Below are 21,229 nucleotides of genomic sequence, written 5' to 3'. Positions count from 1 at the left end.
TGCCAGAAGGCGTACGATGAAATAACGGCCTCGACGGACGCATATTCATGGTGGCAAACTTTTCGTGATTTATTCTCGGTTACAGAAACGCAGCTAAACAAGATTATTCCGGCGTTTCCTTACCTCATTTTACGGCGTGCAATGAGACGTACTACATGGAAGCATCCCACATGTAAGCGTCCGGAGAAAAAAAAAGTAATCCACCATGTTTTTTTTTTTTCACAAGAACTACGACGTTGAACGCAGCGTCGCAGGGGACGCGCACGAGGCAAGCAGCTGCAAAGCGCGTCTGAACCGGCCCAAACCGGCGCGAACTGGCTCCGCGACTAGAAAAAAGCGCAGCAACGCCACCAGTGGCGTCTACTGGCGTTTGCTTCAACCGGCCTATTGTCCCTGCCTCCTGGGCGCGTCACTAGGAGATTATGTTCTAGGCGGGAGAGCTGCGCCTCCTCTCACTTTTGTGACGTAGGCACCGCAGAACGAACGCGAACGAACAAGCGAGCGTCTAGAAAACGTACAAAATCCTTTTGTGTTCGAAAGCTAGGTACCTAGGGAGAGAATCTCTAGGGATTTTCGATGGTGGCGCCGTCACATCTTGGCGGAGCTTTCTGGAACGCCGCTTCGCTTCGCCGACCGGTCGACCGGTGTCGGCTTTCCATCTGTTCCACGTGTGCATGTATGTTCGCGCGTTCGTATCTTGTCTCTGTACCGACGACGATGACCGCGAGTCGTGCAGCTTTCGTTTCGACAGCGTAGTCCGTGAACCGGTGTCCCGTAGCGACTTCGTCGTGACTGCCTCAGAGAACGTCTAGTACTGCCTTTGCTTGATTGACGGACGTCGAGGGCGAAACAGAGCGAAGGTGCTGCAATGCGCTGCCTTGCCACAACAAGTAAGTAGCGATCTCTGTTATTTCGAGTTCTGCTCCGCTAGTCTGAAATGTCGGCGTACCTGTTACATTTACATATCAGAGAGCGTGATCATATAGCTATGCTGCCGTTCTTACGTTGTGGATACGGAGCGTGATAAACATTTCGAACTGCGGCACAAGAGGCTCATCCACGATCGCTGCGCGAGCAGAAAAAAGTTTTCTGCGAAAGAACCGGTCGTGTGTTTTCATGCACTACAGCTGCTACAGTTCGACATGGTTAACTTGCACGAACTCGTCCAATGTTCGGCTTTGCGTAAGTGATAACCACTACTGATATTATCTCATCGACTAGTAGTAAGGGCACTCCCTTATCGTTAATCCTAGGCAAGTTCTTAGATTCGTTGTACTGCGGTAATGAATAATCCTGTTGGCCGACTGGGGCGTTTGAAAACCTGGTACTTGTAAAAAGAAACAGCTAAAGAACGACTTATCATTTTATTCTAACAGTGCGCAGGGCGATGTTTCGTTAACTTCGCCATTACTTGTACTAGTTTTGTGTACCGAAACATGTCTTACAGTATGAATCACGCTTGTCTGGAGTGCCCAAAAAAGGTACGCAGAGTGACGCCGTACCGCACACGGTCATACGGCAAGATGCAAAAATTCGAATGTAACAGAGTTGGAAAAACGCCAATGTTTTACTAATACAAAAAAAATGGAGACATAAAAGAATTTAAACTAGACATGTCAGCCTCATCATTGTACAAAGTATTCACGAAGATAATTTCGTATAGGATAAGAGCCAAGTAAACTTGACTTTGAAGAGACCCTGAAACTGTCTTTGAAATTTTTTGTAAGAATTTATTCTACATCATCATCAAATCATTTGCACCATGAATTGAGCCATGCACAGCATACCAAGGCAGCTGCAAGCAATTATAGTGACACCCTCCTCGATCCTGCTTTGCCTCCTCAACTTGTCAAACAGCCAACCGTCACGCGCACTCGACAGGTCAAGCTCCATCGAGCACGCGCCGTCAGGCAACAGAGACCAAGTGTGTGGAAGATCTGCTCTGCAATGTGCCGCCACACTACCAGCTGTTCTTATATTCTCTTGTACGGTGACCATCTCCAAAAGCATGCGGACAAACAAAAGGTATATGGGAACGATCACCGATCAGCCTAAACTCGGGCAAAGTGTTTGTGTCTCCAGGGGTGAAGCTACAGCCGCAGACACGTGGATCCTGCGGGCGTTGGGTGGATAACAAACAAAATACGTTGATAGGCTAGTTGGCTCATAATCTTCAAAATTGCATAATGGGAAATCGAACAAGACTTAGAAGGAACACAGATGCACAGGACCTGTTCAATCTTGTGCTATCCAATTTTGAAGGTTGAGTGGATAGCGAGAGCAAGATGCCCACTGCAGCAATGAGCTGAAGCAACCCCGCTTGCCAGATGGCTTACAAGCCTTGCACGATGTGTCAGCTTTACAAGTCACCACCTGCTAGATTGGTGGCGCACAGCTCAGCTAGGGCATCAATGGTGTCAGAGAAAAAAAAAAATTTGCGATACTCACTGTCACGCAGCTCATGTCAACACGGAGCATGTTGTAACACAGGCAGGCGATGCTCGCTGCCAAATAAAAGTTCCGTGACTATTACTGTTATTATACTATACTGTTGCAAGTTACAGCTGTTGTAATGCTTATTTTACAGTTGTTCCAGGGCCAGCAGCAGTGACACATATGTTGTATTAGAGACTGCTGCGTCTAATCTCCATAAGCATTATTTTCATTCCGCATGTTTAGGTGGCAAACTTCGTTTAGCAACTTCACTGTTGTGTACCTAGCAGAGACGTTCCAAGATAATCTGCTGACAGTCACACAACGAATATGAAGCTGTACACTGTCATAATCACCTTACGCACATACCACAGTGACTTGGAAACTTTTCCAAATCCTTTTTTTTAGATACAAGCAATTTATTACCAGCATGAGAAGAAGTAAAGTGCTAAAATAGTGACTCCATTCCGTTCAGGTGGTTGAGTTTCTTGAGCAGGTGACTTGACGAGGGAGCTTCTGTTGAATTTTGTTTACTAAAGTACAGCTGCCAGCAGGGCACCCATTTCACAGCCCCCCTTGGGAACAAAAAAAACCTCACCACTATTGGAATGCTTGTTTATATCTTGCAATGTTTAAAATACCACTGGTGTAAGCATCCAGAAGCACCTAGAAAGCAGCCCAAGAATAAAGCAAGAGAGGTGAATGACGATAGCCCTCGTTGTGCGCCCTGCAAGCTTGTCCGTCATTGATGTCGACTATGCTCGTAGAACAGGTGAATTATCAGTGGGCCTGAGTAGCCACTAAATGCATCATACTGATAATGTGGTCACAAGTTGTCACCAATTCGGGCACTTGCGCTTCCTTTGAGACCATATTAAAATGCGTTTAAGACTATGTTCACCAGTAATACATGGTTTGAGTTACCTATGTATGCGGGAGAATGGAACACAGAAGATTTTGGCTTTGAAGTTGTGTTGTCAGGGGGCCTTCAAAGGGACCGACAACTGGGCAGAACGTGCTATTAGATCCTGGTAAAAATGAAAAGATCGTGAAATATAGTGACAGATTCCGGCATCCTTTTCGCGTTGCGAGTAGGATTTATATTTTTAAATCGTGCTTAAAAGTAACAAAAACCGCTATGTTGCGCAGCCTAGCGGAAGAGCCTTGAAGCTGGATTATGAAGTCGGTCACTTTTCTGTACGTATACGTAGTGTGATGCTGTCATGCACGCCATAATTGGTCCTCAAAGTTAGAGTATGCATATTATTATCTATCCCCGCTCAGTTCTATGCTGCCTACGAGGTAAAAGAAGTTGCATGGTGAAAAGCGGCGCTGCCTTCGCAGCCGCCAGTGGCCCATGTCCAGCCGCGGCGCATGCGCGCAGAGTGCACGCATGCGCAGTAAAGCTTCGCGCTAAAACACAAACCGCTCTCGGATTCATTGTTTGCAGCATGTGTTGTCAAGTGTGTTTAAGAGTTCATATTCGCCGCAGATAGAAAAATTCTGATTAAAAATGTTTCACGGCGTTTTCCACGTTACCATTCCAAGGCTAGACAATCTGACCAGTTAGCTTTCCATTGTGCTAAAGAAGATAGGTGCCCTAAAAATTGGTTGTCAGCCCCTTTAAGTGGCACAATCAATCAATGCACAGGCATTGTTGAGAAAACAAATGTATTTGCTCGTTTCAGCATTCTGCACATCACAAAAGTGGCTGGCTGTAAACATCTGCAGCCCCACCACTGTGGGGCATCCGTTGTTCTCCAGTGAAACCCTATTACACTACTACGTATGGTCGCTGAACAGCCATGTGCATAAAAATTAATGTTAAAGATTTGCTAAAAACTGCGCATAACGAGCTGCTGCCCAACATCAACATGCACCATGTGCCCAAGCATGCTGCTGTTGTCAAATTTAACACAAATCACGGTTTTAATTCACGACCTTGAGAAATAGTTGGAATGCCTGTTCTGATTATGGACTGAAATGTTGCCAATCTTGGAAGTTATTTGTTCTTGGACCCCTTGCACACTTGGTTCAGTGAATATGCTTGGTCAATATGAAAGTTTTGGAGTCTGAACATGCAGTCTGAATAATGTCTTTAATTAGAGACACCAGAGCAAATTTTCACATTGTACTTTTTATTGCATTTCAGGAGCAACACAGTAGGATGACTAAAGGACGCAACACTTCTGGACGGGAATTACATGTTCAAGAATTGTTTTGAAATGTACAAGGAAGATATTGGCATTCTCCTTGCGCCATCAGCTGTTCAACATCTGCGAGCTGCAAAGGTGAACACACTTTCATGTAAACAGGGCCACGTGCATGCACTGGTACAAGGTTGCTCAGTTGTGCTAGATAGAACAAAACACAGTCCTAGTCTTCATGCACCAACCACAGAAATGAAGGCTGAACATCAGCTCCACAAGTGAAAGCAGGTTTCTAGCAGCCTCATATTAACAGTCACTCTGTTTAACTCGATCATAATTGCTCATTCCTCTGCTGTATGTGTGTGTGCATTTATCTGCTAGGCAATCATCGTCTAAACAAACCATAATATTTTGGTGACTTGGCACTATCAAAAAAGAAAGAATTAGGAGAGGAACAAGTGAGGGCAGCACTCTCCTAGCTTGTCCCCCTGCTATTTCCTTTTTTTTTTCAACAGCGAAGTTCTTTAAAAGGGTCCCTGAAACACTTTTTCGGCATGGTTAGAAAACACTGCCGATCGGTAGTCGAGGCTCCTGAGAGCACGCGAGCCAAACATTATAGCGCAGCACAAGGCCTGGAATTTACCATTAATTCTGAAAGTCAGCTAGAAATCGTTCCCTCTTCTTTCTACAAATTATGCCATATACCCAAATTCACGGGCTGTCAGCTGACTTGAGCATCGTCAGCTGCATAGTTAACGTGCCTGCGCATGCACTCACGATGCGTCCGAAAAGAAAAAGAAAAAGTGCACCAAGTCATGACGTGTAGATGATGTAACTTCTTTCCCCTGTGCCATCCCTCCCCTGCTTAGCTTCCAGTGGGCTTGTTTTGGGATGAGAGAGAAAGCAATTACAGCGTGCGACAAATCTCTAACTCCGCTCGTACGCACTGATTTAAAAAATTTTTGGGGCGGTTGATTCGTGAGGCAATAAACTCCTTCAAAGAAGCCATTCGATGGTTACTTGTGAAAGAAGTTCCACTGTGAGGTGTTAGCAAAAACTCTACAGGTATGTGCCACAAAAAGTGGATATGTGCCAAGCAGCTTCTAGCATAGCATAGCTTTGCATAGTATAGTATAATACGGGGTGGGAAAGGAAGTGAGGGTAAGGAGTGATGTTAGGAGGAGCGGAGAGCGTAAAGCATAGCACAACAGTCTTGTATAGTATTGGAGGCGAGGAGTTATGGAGTCATCCTCTTATCGGATGCACCGCACTTGCGTTCTAGGTAGGATAATGCCGGCGCACTCCTCATCGGTTTCGCTATCGGCGCTCTGTGAAAACATCACGTGGAAGCCCTAACGGACATTTCTGTGGATACTTTCAAACGAAAGAAGTTTTTACAATCAAAATAATAATTTTGGATGAAAAGAAAGCACAGGGTTGCTTACAGGCGCTATCTGTTTAAATTGTACAGTGAGTGCACATTGCGAGCGGTCGCCGTGATGGGGCATCCCCAAACAATCTTCTTGCATGAAATGTGGGCAATCCCTAATGGTGAATTTAGGTGCGAGGAAACCAGCGAAACTCAAAAACAAGGACAATAGAAGAAGGCACATTCAAGCACACACCGTTTCCGGCGATGGTGTGTGCTTGAATGTGCCTTCTTCTATCGTCCTTGTTTTTGAGTTTTGCTGGTTTCCTCGCACCTAAACATGAACTAACCGGCCCAGATTTTCACGCTTCTGAATGGTGAATTCCACTGGTGGATTCGGAGTGGCCGACGAACTCTGCGCCGGAGCACTCCACTCCGGCGGAGAGCAACCGAAGGAAATCTGTCAATGGAACACGAGGGCCCCGCCAGAGCAAATGGTAGGGGCCGCTAGCGCACATTTGCTTCGCAAGCGCCCAGCATTCCTTGCGTTTTGCGCCGTTTTCGCCTTCACGGGCGCGAGCGGAGAAAATGGGTGCGGTCAGACAGCACATTGCATCGCGCATGCGGTACGCCACGCTCTGCGTGCACGCGCTGGGAGCTTGCGACTTCCGGTCGAATCCGCCGCTTTTCTAGGAGTAGCGGGAGCTGCTCCAGATCTGCCAATGAAACATACAGGGAGCACTCTCAATCCGCCAATGGAACGGACTTGCTCTGAATGGAGCAGAAAAACTGCTACCGGAAGTGCTCCGAATCTGCCAATGGAATTCACCAAAAGAAATATACTCTTACAGTGGTCCGTCTGTATAAATAAATAGATCATACGAGAATGAAGCCTCAATTAAGCGATGACGCAGCCGTAGCATAAATAAGCATCTATAATTGTCAGTGTTGTAGGCATTACTGAGAAAAAGTAACTAAATACGTTACCCGTTACACTAACAAAAAAGGAACGTGTTACCGCCCTACGTTACCTCTTAAAAAGTTAACGTGTTACCATTACATTTACCGAAAAAAAGTAACGGACGTTACTTTTGTTGTTACTTCATGGTCATAAATATTAATCACTGCATTATTGCTGCAGGAATCCCAAGTAACAATTTTATAAAGCTGATGTTTATATATTTACATAAAACTTCTAGCCCAAATGACAATTTTACGTGAAGTACAGATTTAAGAAGAATAAGTTGGACAAATGTATCGTACCTTGGCAAGAGTATAGTTACCTAAAGTCGCCTGGACAGTTAGATGTGATGGCTTCTAACTCGCGTGACACATGGTAAAGCCATTTTAAATGTGAAGCATTTCTTAGCGAACCAAAGGCACTTTGAACGTTTCTATGTATACTTATCTACCTATCTATCTATCTAGCTACCTACATCTGGTGTTCTAACTTAGTGTGGGCCAAAACTGGCATCGGAGGGTAAGAGAATTTGACGAACACGATAGTCTGGTCATGACATGAATAATGTTAAAATCCTTTCGCATACGTCGTCAAACCCTTTCCTCTACATACGTGTGGTACACGCCCGTATACCACGGGCTGCAGTATGCGGGTATGTGCCACGGGTGACTGACAGTATATATCAACCCAGGAACGGCGAGAACAGACATTGGTAATTTAAATGAGAGTGCGTTAAGAAAAACCGATATCAGCAGCGTTGACCTAACGAATTCAAACATTAAAAATCAGGACCCCAGCAGAAAATCAAACCCAGGCATTCAATGTGGCAGTCAAGTATTCTACCACAGAGCTACGCCAGGTCTTGAAACTGATTTCGGAAAAAAAAACCCAACACAGGCGTAATGTCGGTGCAAGGTCAGTTGTGGTTGCAGTGCTGGCTATCTAATTTTATAACAAGGCAATAAGCAATACTTATATACTCCTATGATTCAGGCATCATGTCGGGATAATTTTAATGGCGGTTCCAGTGTTAGCTCTGCTTTTCAAGCAGTCTAATAAGCTTTACATTTATATTCCTTGGCTCAAAGCCAAAAAATGCAGCACGCACAGCTACTCGCTGACTGCTTTGCATGGAACCGATTCCCACAAGGCGAGGGATATGCCGAACTTTTTTCGCAGTGTGACTGCACAAAAGATTTTATCATCAACGCTCTTCATAAAGAAACATCACAACCTGTATAATTGCCGCGAGAATTGCGAGCGTTTATGTGAAAGTGTTCAAGATCAGCCTCATTCGTGGAAAAATTTAACTACAGAAACGTGTACCCACAGTTGCCGATCGAAAGAAGCACATTCCTTTTTGAAAACAAAGTTACCGTACAGATTACTGTAAGGAGAAGTTTCCACAAGTTCTTGTGGAATTTAAGCAACAGCTGCATTTCAAAGCTGTCATCGTAAAGATTGCCTCTCTTAGTGAATACGTCCGCACCTATACGTTAAATAGGCGCTCAGCAGACGAATTGGCCGGCAGCAGTTACAGTTCCGAAATAGTAACGAGTACGTTACGAAGTTACTAAGCTCACGTTTTCATATTGCTGTGCTTTCAAGTGTTGTCAAGTGCTCAGCTGAAGCGGGAGAACTCCTCATTTAGTCAAAATTGCAGCGCAGGTGCTATTCAAAAATATTGTTTTCAGCACATGTCGGTGCTCCCTAAGCAGACAATGCTACTGCTGATCATGTCTATCTGTCACGTTGACAGTGGCGCCAGCTTTTCCACTGGTGGGCCTCATGCCCAATAGTATGGAAAAGGGAAGGGAAACAGAAGTGAGTGTGAGGAGGAGGGGAGACCGGTGAGGCATAGCATATTCCTTAATAGTACACTATAGCAAGGGGTGGAAAGGGAAAAGAGGGTGAGGAGGAGGGGAACGCCACCAGCTTTGTTTCCTCAGTCTTCGTGCCAATAGTACGTAGCTGCCCCCAGTTTTTTTTTTCTCTTCACTAACTGCCACATTCAAAGACGAACTTTATACTTAACTTTTGACTTGTGTGTGTAACCGGCGCTTAAAGGGGTACTGACGCCTTTTTTTGAAGGTGAGTTTACTCCGCCATACAAATCTCCTGTATGCAGAGACGCCTCTGAGCAAGTGTGAAGCTCAGCAAAGGCTGATCAGATATTTTATGTTTATGTGAAAGTAACTTTTTCCATGGCGCACCTACCGACACCGACACTAGCTTGACGTCAGGCTACAGTACTAATTCTGGTGACTTCACGCAGCAGTCTGGCTAGTTGTGATGACGTCAGGTACCAACACTTCGAAGATGGCCACTTGTGCGTCAGCGAAACGTTCAAAATGGCCGCTTGTGCGTCGTCAACGGAGCCACGGTGCTGAGCAGCCGTGGAAACGTCACTATATATTGTGCAAGCACGTGACGAGAAGCTCATACCGTGTTGTGACATCAGGGTACAGTAGGAACCGAAACTAGCTTTTAAAAACATATTGTAATTACTTTTTCAGGGTGCACTTGCGCTTAGCACTACCGTTTGTAGGCTCTTGAGGGCTTGGCCTCGCATTTGACGCAAAAAAAAACAACTGAAATTTTTCGTGTCAGTACCCCTTTAACACCTTTTAAGAACGAGCCTTGCACTTAGTGCAGCTTTTGTTGGCACTCACTTCAGCACAGTAATTGTAAGGCGGCACTGTCCTTTTATATATTTATCGCTCTCACTTTTTTTTACAGGCTCTCCTGTATGACAAGGAAGCAGTAGACGCGTCATTCGCAATGCTCATTTTATGTGCTTCCAAGGGATGCAGCCAAAGGACGACCTGCGGATGTGCGAGTCACGTTTATAGGAGCTGCAAAAAAGAATTAAAGTGTATCCCCAGTGCTTGTTATATACTTTTATTATACTATAACAGTATATTTCTGAACAAACCATCTGAAACATGGCGGATTGGTGGCACTGCAGAAAGCCTATGAATGCTTGTCAAAGCATAGAAATACACAAAGCAGCATAAAATCTTGCCACTTGTGTGGCCGTTGCATCTTTCCCTTGCCCCAAGGAAGCGGACTTACGAGCTGCCGTCCAAGGACGCGGCACATGCTCAACATAAATTTTTCTCACTTAAAACAAAAATCACTATAATTAAACTTTCAGAATCAAATTTCCTTTGTACACCCTTCGAAACAAGTGCAATTTTAATTTGACTGCATCACCAAACTGCATGTGCCTGAACATAAGTCATGCATTTCTTTAACTCACTCTCAATTCCAAATAGCGTTACAGAGGAGAGTTGTTAATACATGTACATTATACAATGTTAAGCAAGGCAGCTTGAAAAGATTAATGGTCTGGGTTATTGGCGACAAAGGCGAGGAGGTGGTTCTATTCAGATGCTGTCTTTGGCAGAATTGAATCAAAAAAGTTCGTCTGGCAATTTGGTACTTGGACTTCGATGTGGTCTATTCGTATTTCTGTGTATATGGGTGGTGCGACACCCCATTTACACATTTTTCTATGTTTGCGCCCCTCATTCTTTGAAACTTCTCGGTCATCGACCGCCATACTTTTTTGACACACCCCTTATTCTTTGAAACTTCTCGGTCATCGACCTCCATACTTTTTTGACACACTTACTGGCAACTATCCTGGCATGTGGTGTTATTGTATTGTGTTGATATACATTGTAGAATTTTTTAAAAATTCTCAGAATGGACGCAGAATGGCCTTTTTGCTTCACCACAAAGCATATCGCGAGACTGAATAGCGGACGCAATGGGAGGAAATAAGAAATCACCATTCCTTTTCTAGCAACCACTATGGCAACGTTCAAATCCCTCCCAAGGACACAGAAAAAAATTTTCTTACAATGACAGTTTCATGAAGGAAGCCGAATATTGCACAAAAAAGCTTGGCCACGATTTTTAGAACAGAATCTTGAGAAGTACGAGTGCAATGTCGCGGACGTTTGGCATAGAAGGACCCCATCAAAGAGACGCGCCACGGTGGTGTGGTTATCCAAAGGGCGCGGGAACGAATCCCGGCCACGGCGGCCGCATTTAACTTGTAAAGGATGAGCGATAGACGTTAATGATACCCTGAGACGAGAGACGATTCTGTACAAATGCTGTGTGGCCAGGTTCATGTGACTACAGGTTGTCTAAATCGTCTTGGTATACTTTAAATATTGCAATCTATGCACACTGCTCTGAAGCCCATATTTCTGTCCACCTTTTCTTGGAGAGCAATTTCATTCGTACTATCTCACTTCTTTCCATGTGGTGCCTATTTGTGACCATGCGGAAGAACAAATGCGATATCGTTTTAAAAATCCGGACAGAAAGTTCTAGTTCGTTGAAATCGATCGAGAACTGAGGACATGTTTCGAACGAGAACAGAAAACACGATGCGTCGTCTATTCTCTAAAGTCCGTGTATGCGCAGCTCACGCTCTTCCACATTAAACACGCAGGCCTTGGTCGCTATAGTTAACGCGATATTAAAGCAGGAAAGCGTCATTCCCAAATGCAAGGGCAGCGGTAGCAGTAGAAGCACTACATATTCGCCTTACCACGCGGGCCGCGCAAGCTTGTGCAGGATGCAGTGGCGTTTTGCTTACCTTCTGACGACCAGTAGGCAAAGTGTCGCATATCAAATATTGGTGCTTGATGCTCCGGGTGGTGCTACGTATGACCACCACGTATATATCCATATAGATTTCACAATGTCACGTAGAACAGCGCAGAAGTTTGGAAGTTGAACGCACGCGTTGGAGCCAGAAAAGTAAACAGGAAGTCGCCATGACGCTTGCAGCAGGAAGCAGGTGGCGCTTCACGCAATCAGAAACCGAAACCGAAATCGCGATTTTTAAGCGCCTTCAATCGATCCGTCATTTGCGGGCGCCAATCATAAATGCATAAAATAGAGAACTTTTTCTCCATGGGAAACATTTACTACTGTGTAACATACTTTCTCCATGGGAAACATTTACTACTGTGTAACATACTTCTGGGTTATTTGGCTGAGCTCAAGGTGTGGAACAAAGATAGTCTCGCGCTTTTCCACTCTCGCTGAGGCTTCGTAACATTTTGATCTGCAGAAACCAGCCGTAGATAAAAAAAAAATAAAATCGATTAGTGACGTCATGCTGACTGACCGGTAGTAGGGTTCGGCGCGAAGTTCAAAAATTCGATTTTGTACCTTTTTTTTGTGTGTGATTGCAAAAAAAATTGTGATTTTTGTGATTGCAAAAACAAAGATTAAAGGTCCCACTCATTAAGAAAATCAATTTTTGCCACTTGTGAAAGATTATGACAATTAAAACATTACAAGCTACTACACTTCAGAAATAGCCCTAGCTTTCTGTCCTAAGTCTCTATCTCAAAGATTGGCTCTCAATGTATTATGGAGAAAGACACAATTGAAGAAAAAACGATGAGCCGCTGTCCCCATGGTGAAGCCCTCCATCGACATCTTCCTTTATTAGAACACACTGAATAGATCCTAATGATGACTGTGCCACTCCTAGTCTTCTACACACTTGTCAACACAAGATGTTGCTGTTCAGTGAGCACTTACTTGGTACGTTAAATGACATTTGAAGTCGGGATCATGGCGGAATCCAGTCTGACTAGGAGGGTACATTTGAAATAAAAAAGAGACACAGACCAGTCCAAACAAAATGTTTATGATGTTTCGTCTTCCAAATAAAACGAGCCACTTCTGATGATGTATTCATCGTGAACAAGGCTTCCATGCTGGAAGTCGAAACGTCATAAATGTTCTGTTTAGAATGGTCGGCGCCCCCTTTTTGTTTCGTAGTTAAATAAAATTTTAAGCTGTGTGAAAAGTGAAATTATTTCATTTGAGACAGTCAAGATTTCAGTTATAAAGACTGCTTTATTTTTGTGCAATAAACATAGCTCATACAATTTCACTAAAAGAGTTTGAAAGAACAACACTCAGCCTCAAGGAGTCTTACACAAGAGGAAGTAATGGAATGCACACACACACTGGGTGTCTGTGCTTGTACAATTCCTCCTTCCCTACGTACATTTTGAACTATGTACCAACAGTCCCAGCATCAGTCTCTGATGGGAAAACACACTCCTACATAGAAGAATATTATTCGAAAGCTGAAGAACAAAAGAAAGCATGGCAAGATCGCTACCGCTATGGTTATACAGTGACAAAATAATGTTACTGAAATCATTTCCATCAAAGAAAGATTAGTGCATTCAACATAAGCTTGGTAACGTTTTTATGAAAAAAAGTTTTTCTGCAAGTATGATGACTGCTTACCGGTCTCCTAAAGTAGAATACACAGTACTACTTTAAATCATTTACAGGTTTTAAAAACACATAGGGTGGACCCGTACGGCTCTTGTCCCCTCTGCATACTTTTAGTTCCGTTTAATGGGCCCCTGACAGCAAAAGCAAGACCTCGAGATGTTTGTGTTGTTTGATTGTCCTGCACGCGTGGGCACTTCTGGCCAATTAATAGTGGCAAACGTTACCTTTAAGATATTTTAATTTGGTTTTAAAGTAAGCGTGAGTGCTCATCCGAGTTGGCAGCACCTCGCGACACCTCCACTAATATGAAATAGATGAAGGCCCCGTGTGACGTTCCACAAGAAAAGCCAGTATTGTTGACGTCACAAAAGATGGACAGGATGCACACAATACCACAACTGGCACCTGACGAGGGCTATTGTTTCTCGTCCCTCTCGCTCAGTTGTCGGGCTGCTCTCAGGGTGGTTTTGGCTGCTTAAGCCAGGAATGCTTTTCATTTTCCTGAGGGGACATGCACTTAACCGGCTTACCTCATACCGAAGCACCCACATCGTTTCATTCTTTATCGCGCGCGGGGCCCCCGATTTAAAAACTGCGCTGTCAATGTCATCAAACCTTTAGCGCACAATGTCCTAGGTGCTTCCCCGCTGTGGGGAAGTAGTTTCTTACAATCTCAGGCGGGTGTTTCAAAATGAAGCTGAAAGTGGCGAGAATTAGACACACTAGCATTAATTATACGATATGTCAGAGCATTTATGACTCACTCAATTTCGGCATTTCCAGACACAAGGCTACAAATTACAGTAAAAAAAGTCACAAGGGGTCCTTTAACTTTTTGCATCCTTTTATGGTGTTTAAACACCGGTGCATTTCTCCTTCACACGCAGGGAGTGAGCATGCATACTTTGGTCATTAAAGCATAAATCAAAGAAAAGTAATACATAATAGAAAGAGAAGAGAGCTGGGCTGCTGGGAGAGAAGCATGAAGTCTACCTCCAAGCAACAACAAAGGTTCATCTATGTGTGTATGGCAGCTCACATGAGATGACAAAAAGTACATGGTTTAAAAACTTTACCTTGAACTTTATGGCTAGTTTTCTGGCGGAGCCAGTGTTCCAAGAGCTATGCTCATTGAGATGAGGAAGAGCAGCCTATGGCCAAGTGATGTCGGGCCACTTCTTGTGTCTTTTGAAATAGCTAAAAGCACCAGCAAAGCATACTTAAACGCAGCTCGTCAGCCCCTACTTTCTCCATGGGGTCGGTCCCCCTCCACAGGGGTTACGACTGAACTTGCAGCACGGGCACCTGCACAAATAAAGGTTGTATTTTGCACACTATAGTACAGCTGAAAACCCTATTGCATTCATTCTCATAAATGTGAATCACAAAAACTGTTCATTAGTTTAAAGGGACACTAAAGAAAAACAATGAATCGGTTTAGATGGATGAATTGCGCTCTGAGAACACTAATGTCATTAATTTCGCCATCATAGGTTTATTAATAGAGGAGAAAATCGAGTTCAAAGTTTCATTTTTTAAATTTCATGCCAAAATCTCCCCACGTGACGTCACAGTTTTTAAAGTGTATTTATCGTATTTTGGCACCATTGGCTCAACAAAATTACCCCAAACTTGGTATGTTAAGTCTATGGCACCCTCAGAGGACAATGTACTTCATTTTTACCGATTAGGATCTACGTAGTCCCTAGTAGGCGCAGTCATGGCAAATGGTGCGGAAACTTCAAGGTGGCGTCACCACCCACATTTTGTTTTTGCGTGTTTTCTCACAGCAAGCGTGGTGTTTTTGGTATTGCGAAAGAGTAGTTTACTAATATGAGAAAAATCGTTTTGCTCTTTAGTGTCCCTTTAACTCTAGGCTGAGAAGGTAGCAGGGTTTGTACAGGTTTCGATAGCCCAATTCCAAGGGACTTTAAAATCACTACTGAAAGTTTCTCAAGGATATAAAGCAGCATCCCAAGTAGAAGCTTTTTGCAATAACAATGTTTCCAAATGAATATCGTTAGCTTTACAGATTAAGAATACAAAATTGGTGTCTGGCTCACACACAGCACTTTATTAAAGCTTTGGCTGCATAAGGACGGTGGACATTGTTTGAGCTAGAAGATTTAGATATAGAGTTAGATACAGAGTTAGATATAGAGGAGAAAAAAAATAGCACAAGTGCTGGAGGTGAAGTCAAGTCACCAGGAAGAAAGTTGAGAGGAAGTAGACCAGGTGAGGAAATTAAATGAATGGTAGAAGATGAACAGTGGTGAAGGCAGGTTAAACACAGGGCGGGAGCCATAACAGGAGTACGGCATGTGCCCTCGGAGTTGGCCTGATGAACGTTTACCTATACATTGCAGCTGCCATAGTTAATATTAGAAACCATATGCAAAGAAATTGAAGCGTGTTCCGAGAAAGAAAACAATTCCAGGAATTTGAGGGCCGTGAAAATGTGCTTTTCAATTTCAACTGTTTTCAAGGGCTTCAAGCACCTGTAAACACTCTGATGTAACCACAAGCAGGTTTCAGATGATATTCTTAGAGGACTACATAAATATACTTTTCGTACCAATCTAGATAATGGTGTTCCCGCAGTCTGCAAAAAGACAAAGTGGTAAAGTTTATTGGTGCTGTTACGCTGACTGTATGTCAATTAAGAGAGCTAGGGCACTGTACAAGCCAAAGTTCAACCATAGGCCCATACACAATAAAGACTTTTCACTCCCCCCTACTTTGCACTTGGGTGGGCCTCTATTGCAACTGTTAGAGGCATGTCAAAATAATAATGCCCGTAGAAGAAATGCATTATCAGTGCATCCACATTGTACCAAATAACTCGTAAAAAACAGTGCAAAAACAATGGATGAACACAAAGAGACAACTCGTTTGTCCGTTTGTGCACTGTTTTTTATGATACAGGACAACCAACTAACCAGAATTACCACCCTTTCGAAGTGCCAAATAACTCATGCCCCTTCACATGGCAGATATGCATGCTTTATCAGTGCAGGGCAAGTAATGCAGGAATTTGGCACGAATTCTCATGTGGCGTAACTGCCAGGACCGCCTGTATCATGACTCCATTGCCGATGGGGGCTTCTCAAAGACCAAGAGTTGTTGACATGTATGACAAAGCGATACGAGAATATTAAGAAAATGGTTTTGCAGAAGAAGTACCCGCGCACGTATGGAGGATGAATCGTGTGCCATTTGGAGCCGCATCAAGCCCGTTTCTTCTTAGTGCCACTCTTCATCATCACTTTGAGAATACCACGGGAGAACACGAAGAGATGACCAGCGGTTTAAAACACCAGTTTTATGTCGACGACATTGTGGCCGAAGCAGACACAGCGGAAGCAGCTTTGCTGGTCTGCAATAATGCACCTAATGTTATCAATGAAGCAGAAATGCATCTGCGTAAATGGACGACAAATTCCACAAGTCTTCAACATCTCAGTGAAGAAAGAGAAGGCATTAATAAAGATATTCGTTTAACAGTTCCTAAGAACAAGAAATTACTGGGAGTTCTTTAGTACCCTGAACATGACGTGTAAAGGCTTGACACCTCCAATATTATGCAGCTCGTAGCATCCATGAAGACAACGAAGAGGAATGTTTTAAAGGCAGAAGCTGAGATGTACGACCCATATGGCTTTCTGTCTCCATTCACAGAGCTTCAAAGGAACTAAGAAGTATGTGTGAGTCAGTCCGAGATGAACGCATACTTCAGTACTTCAGGCAGAATGGAATTAAATGGAAGTTTATAGCGGATTGCGCCCCATGGTGGGGCGGTTTCTGGGAACGGCTGATACGTACAGTAAAGACAGCACTACAACAGGCCTGGAAGACAGCCTTGCTGAACTATGTTGAATTAGAGACCGTGTTGACAGAAGTTTAATCAATAGTACACTCTTGTCTGTGGACAGTAATACCAAGTCAGCTGGAGGAGCCACGGCTTACACTGGCTCATTGTCTGATTGGTCGAAGGTCAGTCTCCATTCCTGATGACAAGATCACGGAGACAAAGCCTAGTTTGACCAAAGATGAACTACAAAGACGTTGGAGGCAAAGAAAAGCATGCCTTGATGCCTTCTGGAAGAGATGGCACAAGGAATATATTTTACAGCTACAATCAGCTCACCACATCAATGGCACTGCTTGTAGTAAAAGTAGGAGACGACGTACTTATCATGAATGAGAAATCTCCAAGGCTCTTATGGGTACTGGCCGTGATCGAAGAGACATTTATGGGTCGTGACGATCATATTTGTCTGTGTCTCCTGAGAAAGTCAGACGGAAGGAAAGCACGAAAAGCTGTGCAACACCAAAGGGGCTATGCCTCTGGCTATGCCAGTGGTACAAATGAACACTTTCTAAACCAATTATACCTGTCTGCTTTGGTTCACTTTTTCCTTAATTTTTTTTTTACTGAAGGCACAATTAGCTGAGGGCTTTTCCAAATGCCAGAGAGTTGAACATGGACCTTAACGGGAAGACTGGACAAGGATTCAAAGCAGCTTCCAAACAGTGCCATCGCATTGCGACTGCAATTATCTCTCAATCATGAAGTATTGGACAGAGGAGGAAATTCCTGCATTTCCGCAGTGACTCACTCACCCTATATCATTCCAGCTGACTTTTATGAAATGGAAAATTAAAGGCAATCATCAGTACCATACAGTGACTCATAACAGTTTATTTGATCCCAGGGTCACTGACCCATGGAACAGGATTCAACGTGCCTGTCTGAACACTGCTAACGCACTGCAGCTGCAGCATGACAGCACATAGCTGCAATGGTCCCTCAATGACGAAGTATTGGACAGAAAAGAAAGTTCCTGCATGTTTACAATAATTCGCTCACCCTACAATATTTCAGGTAACTTTCCTGATTGCAAAGAAATGGTTCGTGACATTTAAATTCATCACACACCCATGGGACAACTTAAATATAGTTCTGTGACTAGAGGCAGAGACATATAAGTAATGTGTAGCTTCCTAAGGAAATGAAATTCAGTTAAAACTCGATCGAACAAAACACAATTTTATGGAGTTCCTGATCTCACAACGTATTTTGTGATTTCCCAGCAAATACCCATAGAGCTGAAATTAATGAATTAGCTCGGCCACAAAACCCGATTTAACAAAGTTTTCTTGGAAATAAATGCGTAAAAAGTGGTGATTTCCATTTATTTTGCAGAGATGGGTTTTTCTTCAAGCGTGCACTCTAACGCTTTAGCCCTATAGCATTAGTTTGATGAGGCTGGACGCTCCACAGTGCCCTTGCATGGAGCACTGGACTCAGCAGTCAGTGGCATTCTTACGTACCGGATGGTGCTAGAGGCGGCGGTGGCTGGTTTCGTTGCAATAATAGCTTCCTTGCAACTTTCTGACTTGGCCTGCTCGCACAATCACTTCGTTCGTTCTCCATGTATCGCCCATCATTGCTTCATGTAATGGTCTTTCTGGCTTGCATCACCTGGACATAGGCCACAAGGGAGCCTCATGTCAGAGCCACCCTCAGGCCGGCCTCACGGACTTTTCACCTGCGCAGCAATTAGATTAATCGCGAGAGCAATGGCCTGGTAGCTTTTGGTTGTTGTTATATGTTACAATTTTAGATTTCAAAGAGCCAAAAAATCCCCTTCTCGATTTTACGAACTTCCTGATTTAATGAAATAATTCAAGTGTCCTCACCACTTCGTTAGATCGAGTTTTAACTCAATACCGTAAAATCCGGAGCAAGCACCACTCCCACGGTGAAAGATAACCGGACAAGATTTGGAGGGGGGCCTTTGCTCGGTCACGGATCAAAATTCAATATGGAGGTGGAAGAGCCGCATGTGCTTCCAATGAAATGCGTTTTTGAATAGGCATGCATTTGCTGTCGTTATTAGCCCTTGTCACGCGAATAAAAACACGGAATGGAGCAGTGTAAAGGGCGGGAGGCAGGGGGGGAACACTTGCTCGGTCCCATTTGTAGATATTTCAAATATCCAGAAAAAAAGGAGGGGGCGCTTGCTCGGGATATTACGGTACGTAGGCAGAAGAAATTTTTCAACATCAAGTGTGGATGGTGGAGGTACCACTTAATTACATTCTCAATAGACCTTGGTTGTGCATTGAGCCAAGTGTCGATAACACCATGTGTAGGCTAGTACCTTCGGGCTATTATGAAAGGATAGTGCATTATGGACAGTACCACTACTGCACCAGAGTGGCGGCTGCACCCTTGCATGTTGCTGTAATCCTATATCCGGGGGAGACAGAAAGCATGTTTGCCATGTTATTGTAGCATACAGCAGACAGAAGAGCAGTCTAGCCTACGACACGTTCATTCAATAAGCAAGTTTGACTGGTGTGAGTGACAAGCAATGTTACACAAGGGTCTTCCAGGAAGCGTAAGGCTGCTAGACTGTGCACCCATTGGCCTTTTGCAAAGTTGGTTGCTTGAGCTAACCTCATTCTTGCTGTTCATGCCCTAAATAAAGATGCATATATCCTGCTGTGTATATAGTCATACCTTTTTTATTTACATTTGGTTTTTATTGCAACTACTTCAAAAGTATCACTCTCACAATCCTTATAAGCATTACATGGCGCATAATCTTACGTAAGGGCAGCTAAGCAGGCATATGAGATACGCTGTACAAAAAAAGAGTGAACGCTTCTCGTCTTTCATTTTATATTTTCCGTCAGTACGCTTACAATTCAGCTTACAATTCGTAGAAGGCTTTTTACAAACCAACACCAAATGCGAGCGCACTAAACACGTTGAAGTGCTGTCTGGTGAACTGTGGCACTTGTATCAAACTAGCGAACGAAGAGCGCCTGCTTCCTCTTGCAAGCAGCTGCAATCCCTTGGAAACATGGAGCGTGATGACACTTCATAATGCAAGCAAATTCGACATTCAAACCTGAACACCTGCGAAACTGCCACAAAGTGAGAGCCATGTGTTCTTTGACATGGCAATCAGGCTTCTTTTATGCGCGAAGAAACTGTTCTAATAATAGTGTCAGTTATCAATTACGCAAAGCCGAACATTGGACGAGTTGGTGCAAGTTAATCATGTCGAACTGTAGCGGCTGTAGTGCATGAAAACACACGATCGGTTCTTTCGCAGAAAACTTTTTTCTGCTCGCGCAGCGATCGTGGATGAACCTCTTGTGCCGCAGTTCGAAATGTTTATCACGCTCCGTATCCACAACGTAAGAACGGCAGCATAGCTATATGATCACGCTCTCTGATACGTAAATGTAACAGGTACGCCGACATTTCAGACTAGCGGAGCAGAACTCGTAATAACAGAGATCGCTACTTACTTGTGGCAAGGCAGCGCATTGCAGCACCTTCGCTCTGTTTCGCCCTCGACGTCCGTCAATCAAGCAAAGGCAGTACTAGACGTTCTCTGAGGCAGTCACGACGAAGTCGCTACGGGACACCGGTTCACGGACTACGTTGTCAAATGGTTGTCAAGACGAATGCTGCATGTGCTGCATGACTCGCGGCGGCGTTCCAGAAAGCTACGCCAAGATGTGACGGCGCCACCATCGAAAATCCCTAGAGATTCTCTCCCTAGGTACCTAGCCGTCGAACACAAAAGGATTTTGTACGTTTTCTAGACGCTCGCAACGAACAAAGATCTCCGATCGCCCCTTAGGGTATTGTATGAAACTACGGTCCCTAGAATATACTGGCTAGTCTGCCGTCTCCGCGCCGTCCCCATGCAAGGCCGCGTCCGCGCAACGGATGCTTGCGCAGGGGGCGCTGCGGTCCATCGGAGCGCCTGCACGGTGCATGTCGCGCAGGAGGAATCGGTGGAGTATCGCGCCTTGCCTTTTATTTTGCGCTCCCGCATGAACTCCACGTTTTCGTTCTGTTCGTCTGGGCAGAGACTGGAACATTCTGAACCGACCAAACATTGCATTCAACGTCGTCTCTTGTCTGGACACTGCCGTGATCACACTAAGATCAGTGGTGGATCCAGACGCTCATTTAAGAGCGCGCAGTTACTCGAA

At 44.2% G+C, this 21,229-nt stretch overlaps 2 long non-coding RNA genes across 2 annotated transcripts; one reads left to right on the top strand and one right to left on the bottom strand.

The window, feature by feature from the left end:
• Window positions 1–636: 636 nt before the first annotated feature.
• On the top strand, window positions 637–9,799 carry LOC119379448 (uncharacterized). The gene is made up of 3 exons (XR_005181195.2): window positions 637–890; window positions 4,586–4,724; window positions 9,653–9,799. It is a non-coding gene; the product is annotated as an uncharacterized LOC119379448 (long non-coding RNA).
• Window positions 9,800–12,791: 2,992 nt separating this feature from the next.
• LOC119379447 (uncharacterized) lies at window positions 12,792–20,728 on the bottom strand. Its single transcript, XR_005181194.2, has 3 exons — window positions 20,534–20,728; window positions 18,539–18,689; window positions 12,792–14,509 (listed from the first exon to the last, which is right to left on the bottom strand). It is a non-coding gene; the product is annotated as an uncharacterized LOC119379447 (long non-coding RNA).
• Window positions 20,729–21,229: the final 501 nt, after the last annotated feature.

Source organism: Rhipicephalus sanguineus, chromosome 1 (assembly GCF_013339695.2).
Source record: "Rhipicephalus sanguineus isolate Rsan-2018 chromosome 1, BIME_Rsan_1.4, whole genome shotgun sequence".
NCBI lineage: Eukaryota > Metazoa > Arthropoda > Arachnida > Ixodida > Ixodidae > Rhipicephalus > Rhipicephalus sanguineus.
The sequence above is the reverse complement of the archived record's forward strand: the minus strand, read 5'-3'. Positions and strand labels throughout refer to the sequence as shown.